Source organism: Trichechus manatus, unplaced genomic scaffold, assembly GCF_000243295.1.
Source record: "Trichechus manatus latirostris isolate Lorelei unplaced genomic scaffold, TriManLat1.0 scaffold00265, whole genome shotgun sequence".
NCBI lineage: Eukaryota > Metazoa > Chordata > Mammalia > Sirenia > Trichechidae > Trichechus > Trichechus manatus.
Genome location: NW_004444201.1, coordinates 2,010,386 through 2,017,441, shown reverse-complemented (window position 1 = coordinate 2,017,441; position 7,056 = coordinate 2,010,386). Strand labels below are relative to the sequence as shown.

Below are 7,056 nucleotides of genomic sequence, written 5' to 3'. Positions count from 1 at the left end.
TTTCTCTTTTCAGTGCTGTTAGAGTTTGTTTTATGTATTTTGGAGCACTGTGATTGGGTGCATAGATGTTTATTATCATTATGTCTTCATGATGGATCATCCCGTTAATCATTATATAGTGTCCTTCTTTGTCTTTTATGGTGGATTTTGTTTTAAAGTCTATTTTATCTGGGATTAGTATTGCCACTCTTGCTCTTGTTTGGTAGTTGTTAGCTTGATATAGTTTTTTCCAACCTTTGATGTTTTGAAAATTTTTTTTATTGTAGTTTAGATGAAGGTTTACAGAACAAATAGTTTCTCATTAAAAAGTATACATATTGTTTTATGACATTGGTTAACAACTCCACGACGTGTCAACACTCTCTCTTTTGAACCTTGGAGGACCTTTTTTTTGGTGAAAATGTACATAGCCAAAGTTACACCATTTCAAAAGTTTCTGCGTGTGCAATTCAGTGACACTGATCACATTCTTCCAGTTGTGCTGCTGTTCTCACTATCCTTTTCCAAATTGTTCCATCACGATTACCGTCAGCTCACTACCCCCTAGGCTTTCCATCAGACCTTTTGAGTTGTTGTTGTCAATTTGATCTCAGATAGATAATTCTTTTTTTTGTGGTGCCTTAGATAAGGGTTTACAGAACAAATAGTTTCTCATTAAACAGTACACATATTGCCCTATGACAATGGTTAACAACCCCACGACATGTCAGCAGTGTCCCTTCTTAACCTTGGGTTCCCTATCACCAGCTTTGCTGTCCCCTCGTACCTTCTGGTTCTTGTCTCTGGACTGCTGTGCCTCATTAGTCCCATTTCGTTTTACGAGGCTCTCCATTCCCCGGCTGAATGGTGAACTTCGGGAGTGACTTCACCACGTAGCTAAAAGGGTGTCTGGGGCCATACTCTCAAGGTTTCTCCAGTCTGTCAGGCCAGTAAATCTGGTCTTATTTTGTGAGTTAGAATTTTCTTCTACATCCTTTTCCAGCTCTGTCTAGGACCCTCTATTGTGATCCCAGTCAGAGCAGTCAGTGAGCCAGGCACCATCTAGCTGTACTGGACTCAGTCTGGTGGAGGCCGTGGTAGCTGTGGTCCATTAGTCCTTTGGACTGATCTTTTCCCTGTATCTTGTTCTCTTTATTTTTCCTTGCTCCCGAAGGGTTGAGACCAGTGGAGTATCTTAGACGGCTGCTGACAGCCTTTTAAGACCCCAGACTCTACTCTCCAAGGTAGAATGTAGAACATTGTCTTTATAAACTGTATTATGCCAGTTGAGCTAGATGTTCCCAGAGACTATGGTCCCCGCAGTCCTCTGCCCAGCAATTCAGCCGCAACCTTTGATTTTAAGAAATTCACATCTTTGTTCCCAAGGCGTGTCTCTTGTAGACAACATATTGATGGATCCTGTTTTTTTTAATCCATTCTGTCACTCTCCGTCTCTTTATGGGTGCATTGAGGCCGTTTACATTGAGTGTAATTATTGATCGATGTGAGTTTATTGCTGTCATTGTGTAATGCTTTTTTTTGTGGTGCTGATGTTTTTTTTTGTTCCTCTTCCTCTTCTGTGCTAAGTTCCTTTTTTTTGTGGATTTTTTTCATCTCTTTTGTTTTTGTAGGTTTTGTTTTTACTGAGACTTTATGTTTTTCGTCTTTATTTTTGTGAGTATGTTTGTTAACTTTCTTTGTGGTTACCATGAAGTTTACTCTTATCTTTCTAAGTTTGAAGCAGCCTGTTATTACTTTGTATTGCCTTGCCTTTTCTCCATTATAAGGTTCTATACCAACACTGTTTATTCCCTCTTTTATTGTTCTGATGTTGTTGTCATTTGCAGATTAACTGCTCCGATTCCCTGTTGTATTTCTTTTGGTTTTGGATAGTCCTTGAGAGTTCATTTCCTGGATTGGTATCTGGCTGGTACGATCCTGTGTCCTAGATTCAGCCTGTGAGCTGAAGTTGTTCGTTTTGAGATTGAAGGACTCCCTTTAATAATTCTTGTAAGTTTCGTTTGGAAATGTAAGTTTGTTTTTCTGGAAATGTGCTAATTTCACCATCATATTTGAACAAGAGTTTTGCAAGATATATTATTCTTGGCTGGCAGTTTTTTTCTTTGAAGGTTTTATATATGCCATCCCATTGCTGTCTTGTCTGCATGGTTTCTGCCAAATAATCTGAGCTTAGTCTTATTGTTCCCCCTTTTTATGTGACTTCTTGTTTTTCACAAGCTGCTGTCAGGATTCTTTGTTTGTCTTTGGTTTTGGCGAGTGTGATTGTATATCCCTTGGTGATTTTCTTTTGGGGTCTATCCTATATGGGGTTCGTTGAGCTTCTTGGATGGTCAGCTTTTCATTTTTCATGACATTGGGGATGTTTTCTGCCAGCAGTTCTTCAATGATCGTCTCTGTTTCCTCCCCCTGTTCTGTAACTCTGATCACTCGCAGATTTTTGCTTTGGATTGTATCCCACATAATTCTCAGGGTCTTTTCATATTTCTTCGTTCTTTTTTGTGAGTTTTTCTCAAACGGAGTAGTATCCAAGTGTTTGTCTTCGATTCCACTGATCCTGTCTTCCACCATTTCAAATCTGCTCCTCAGCCCTTTTATGGCACTGTCCCTTCCTGAAAACTTCTTGTTTTTCTTTTGGATTTCTAATTGTTTTTGTATAATTTGTAGTTGTGAATATATTTTGGCATTTTGTTCCTGCATTATTTTCTGGAATTCTTCGATTTTTTTGGTCTGTCTTTTCCATCAATTTGTTTGCCTTTTCCATGAATTTGTCTATTTTTTCCTCATTTTTGTCTGCTCTTTGCTTAAACTCTTGGATAATTCTGAGTATTAGAGATTTGAGTTCCCTATCAGGTAGTTCTAGTGCCTTTTCTTCTACTGGAAAGTCATCTGGTGTTTTATTTTGGACGCCTACTCGAACCATCCTGTCCTGTTTTTGTAAATGTTTTGATATTGTCTGCTGTCTTTGGGGCATTCAGTAGTTATTTTTCTCGTGTATTGATTGCAGATTTGTTTCGTATTTTTTTTTTTTTTTTAAATTAGGCTGTGTCTGAGCAGGTGGGCTGTGTGTTCTTTGTTTGCTCATCTGTGGGCACAATAATTTTCGCCTCCTTCAGTTGGCAGGGTCAGTCGCTCAGATATGGTATAGCCGGGCAGGTCTAGCTGAAGAGGATTTGCTGGGATGGGTTGTTTGTGTCACTTACTACAGCCACCAGGGCGGGTCAGTAATCAGTGCAGGGTAGGTTCCAGTAGGCCGTGCCTGTGCTTCTTGGTGGTGTGATGTTAAGCACATGGTGCAGGTAGGCAGGATGGAGGGGGGAGATTGTGATATGTGGAGCTAAGATGGGTATAGGAGAGAGGAACAGGAGCCAAAAACATACAAACAAAAAAGAGTGCTAGGGGAGCTCGCTGTTGGAATGGAGAGATGAGAGACTATGAAATGGAGAAAAACAAAAGCAGAAAGAGGAAGAAGAAGAAAACAAAGAAAAGAATGAATAAGTAAAAATTAAGAGAAAAGAAAAGCAAAGCTCCCAGGGATCATACCAGTGTAGCCACAAGGTCTGGGGATGTTGTTCCCAGGTGTTGATGTACAGTCTGGCAAGAAGGTGTAGAGGTGTCCCTCAGCGCCAGGTATTCAGGGGACAGGAAGAGAAGGATGGTACAGAAAGATGAGAAACTGAGTAATGAAGAAAGACAAAAAGGGAAAAAGAGGGAAAAGAAAATAAAAGAAATTTAAAAAAAAAGAACAAGAAAAATGGCCCAAAAAAGAGAAAAAAGAAAACCCCATGAAAAAAGATATGCCCCCAGGGATGTCTCTGCTTGTCTGTGTAATGTGAGGGGGTAGGTGCCAAGTCATGCAGCACTGCCTGGGCAGAACAGGCTCCCAACCCGAGAAAAAGAAAGGAAAACAAACAATTCAAAACAACCAAACAAACAAAAGCTCCGGGATCCCACCAGCATGGCAGCACAGACCGGGAAGTAGTTGCACACTTGAGCGGAGCTCCACAGTCCCTCAGAAGAAGCAAAGATGGCGCATGGAGCCAGGTATTTGAGCGAAAGTTGGGAGAGGTGGTGAGAAGTAAGGAAGAAATCAAAAGAAGTGGCAAAAAGCAACCCTAGCAGGCAACAAATGGCACTCAGGGAGCCGGTCAGTGCGGGCGGGTGGAATCCAAGCAGCCAGTGCTTCCCAACCAAGAGACTGTGGCTGCAGGAAGCAGAGGAGGCCAGTTGTGGGTGAAGAAGGGTGCGGGGCGGGAAAGTGTATATCGCCAATTACCGGTTTTTCTGTCTCCTGCTGGAAGCTCCGTGAAGCTGCTTTCTCGTACCCCCTATTTGCTGGTCTCGGATAGGTTCCAAGATTGCGGATCCGTGCTGTGTTAGCTGATAGGGGACCTCTGCATGTATGTCTCATCGCTGTTTGTTCTCTGTCAGTTTCTTATTCCATTTGGTGCTTGGCTGAGTTCTTTATCTCTTCATTTGATGTTTAGGGTTTCAGGACTGCTGTTTTCTCTGTTTGGCTTAGTTTTTCAGATCTTTGCTGTGGAGGGACTGCGTGGTGCTTCTGCCTAGAGCGGCATGTTGCTGGAATTCCCTATATTTCATTCTTGACTTATAATTTATTAAATTAACTTGCACTAGAATTGTAAATTTATAATGTGTGGTCCTGTGGCAGGCCTGAAAGTAAATAGAACTCCGTTTATGCTCTCAACACCTTACTTTATTAGTGGTCAGATAGACTCACACAATCATAAGACAGACTAGTTTTTATTATAGGTATGAGTTGTATTTATTCTGATATAATATGGGTGAATTTCCCTTCATGTCTTTCTCACCTAAGCTGTGATCTTATTTTCTCCCTTTATGTACAACCGTGATACACCTTTTGAGGGTGTGTTTTGTTCTTTATCTGCTTTTCTGTATTTGAAAGGCATGAGGTGGTGTTGGAGGGATCGTTGTCTGGAGGCTTCAGATTTTCTTCTTGGATTTTGTTAAGTATCTTGTACAAGGCTCACTCCGTTCTGCCAAGGGTATTGTGCATTTGTTTGGGTTTCACATTGTTCCCTTAACTCAGAGTAAACTCAGTGCTGTTGAGTCATTTCCGACTCACAGCAACCCCATAGGGTTTCCAAGGCTGTAAATCTCCAGGGAAGCAGACTGCCACACCTTTCTCCCGTGCAGCCGTTGGTGGTTTCAAACTGCCTGCCTTTCAGTTAGCAGTCCAGCACTTTAACCACTGTGCCACCAGGAGTCCTTTAACTCAGAATAGTGCCTTGGAAGTTGGCAAGTCCTGGTGGCTCGTTTTGCCTCTTGCTGAGGTTTCAAAAACCTTTTGTCCTCAGTGTGTTTTCCTTGATTTTTCCAGTGTTGCCAAATCATACCCTGAGCTCTTTCCAGGCAGACTGGCGGGCGCTTATTAAAATTTTTAAGTTTTATTTACTTACCTGCTTTCCTCATTACTATGTCCGTGAAGTATAAGGTAGGAGCCATGCAACACTTTTGCAGAATCTTTCTCTGATCAGTACTTTTGAAAATCTGTAGGTTCTCCGAGGTCTCTGGGTAGTGCAAACAGTTAATGCTCTCAATTGCAAATGGAAAAGTTGGAGGTTTGAGCCCACTCAGAGGTACCTCAGAAGAAAGGCCTGGCTATCTTTCTGAAAAATCAACCATTAAAAACTCTGTGGAGCCCAGTTCTACTCCGACACACATGGCGTCACCATAAGTCGGAATCAACTCAGTGGCAGCTGTAATTGCAGTGAGCATATAGTGACCATACTATATTTTACTTATTGTCAGGTCAGACATTTTATATTTCTAGTGCATCTTTATAATCTCATCACATAGTCCATCATATTTTATTAAATGGTTACTCAGATGGGAGACACTAGTTGTTTCTAGTTTTATGTTCTTTGTGCATTGAACCTTTTTTGTGTTTGTAGTTTGTATTACTTTTAAAATAAATTTCAGGACTTGGAAATTAATAGACTAATCAACTTTGTTTATTAAATTATTAGAACTCTCAGCCTGGCAATAACTATAACATCTGTTTATGGTAGTAGGTGCAAATTCTTTTAAGATGGTTGCTTACAATGACGGTTGTTATCCCTACCTTAAGAAGAATTTTGTTGTTGTTGCTATTTTATTCCTACCCACATCCTTCCCATGGCTTCAATAATGAAGATTTTTAAATGTATTCCAGTTTTTATAAGATCATGTGTGCTTTTTGAAAAAATGAAATCACATCCTAATTTTAAAGGAGAGAGTATTACCCAAAAGTGAAAAAATAATTTGAATTGGAAATTGGAAGATGAACTGTAGAAGTATTCATTTTTTTTTCTGAATTTTATTTATTTTGTTGTTGTTGAGGATATACACAGCAAAATGACACCAATTCAACAGTTTCTGCATGTACAATTTAGTGACATTGATTACATTCTTTGAGTTGTGCAACCATTCTCACCCTCCTTTTCTGAGTTGTTCCTCCCTCATTAACATAAACTCACTGCCCACTAAAGTTCCTATCTAATCTTTCAAGTTGCTGTTGTCAATTTCATCCCCTGTAGATAGTTCTTAAAAGAGCATAATGCTCAAGGCAGACTTTTTTTTTTTATTAGTTATGCTAAACTGTTGTTGGTTTTAAGATGACTTCAGGGAATATTTTTGGTTTAAGGTTTAAAGATTATCTCAGGGCAGTAACTTCAGGTGTTCATTCACCCTCCATGGCTCCAGAAAGCCTAGCGTCCATGAGAATTTGAAATTGTGTTCTGCATTTTCTCCCATTTGATCAGGATTCTTCTATGGGATCTTTGATCAAAATGTTCAGTAATGGTAGTTGGGCACTGCCTAGTTCTCCTGGTCTCATCGCAAAGGAGGCAGTTGTTCATAGAGGCGTCCATATCCTCTTCCTATTCCAGACTTTCCTTCTTCCTCTTTTAATCCAGGTGAATAGATTGTTGTACCCTAAACGGCCATACTCATTTTTTTAATACAGTCAAATTTGATAGTCTAATTTTATTTTTTCTGGACTTTGATGTCATCATCTATAACCCAAGTTTATAGAAA

At 40.1% G+C, this 7,056-nt stretch overlaps 1 protein-coding gene across 9 annotated transcripts in view; it reads left to right on the top strand.

The window, feature by feature from the left end:
* CCSER2 (coiled-coil serine rich protein 2) overlaps positions 1-7,056 on the top strand; it is a 285,551-nt gene that overhangs the window by 64,183 nt on the left and 214,312 nt on the right. The window lies entirely within an intron of this gene.